At 43.8% G+C, this 402-nt stretch overlaps 1 protein-coding gene across 1 annotated transcript in view; it reads left to right on the top strand.

Annotated features, from left to right (window-relative positions):
• LOC119591727 (balbiani ring protein 3-like) overlaps positions 1-402 on the top strand; it is a gene marked incomplete in the record, with an annotated part of 83,966 nt that overhangs the window by 50,852 nt on the left and 32,712 nt on the right.

Here is a 402-nt window from a genome sequence, read left to right as displayed (position 1 = left end):
GGTGAAACGGAGATTAACAACGGATGTTCAGCTTTCGGTTGCAAATGTTAATAACTTCCTCCTGCAAAATGCCCTGACACATCCACATGCCAGGGACAGTGTGATAACGTTTTACCAAGTTCAATGGAGCAAATTGTGTCTGTTGCCTGGGTGAGTCACACACAGACATATGATATATCCTTGGTACTCTAAAACACTGGTATCACTCATAAATCCTCTTTCTGAAGTTGCGTTGAAATCTGCTTGAAATGGTCGTTTGCAGGAATTGGCAGAGCTGTGTCCAAAGATTCCGATATTCCAAGATGCATATGCCCTCAGCTGCGTGACTTGACTAATGGTTACCCACCGTCACACTGTACCATGTAGCGTACGAGCAGCTCATCAACAAGTAAAATGAAACGT

Source organism: Penaeus monodon, chromosome 29 (genome assembly GCF_015228065.2).
Source record: "Penaeus monodon isolate SGIC_2016 chromosome 29, NSTDA_Pmon_1, whole genome shotgun sequence".
Classification (NCBI taxonomy): domain Eukaryota; kingdom Metazoa; phylum Arthropoda; class Malacostraca; order Decapoda; family Penaeidae; genus Penaeus; species Penaeus monodon.
The sequence above is the reverse complement of the archived record's forward strand: the minus strand, read 5'-3'. Positions and strand labels throughout refer to the sequence as shown.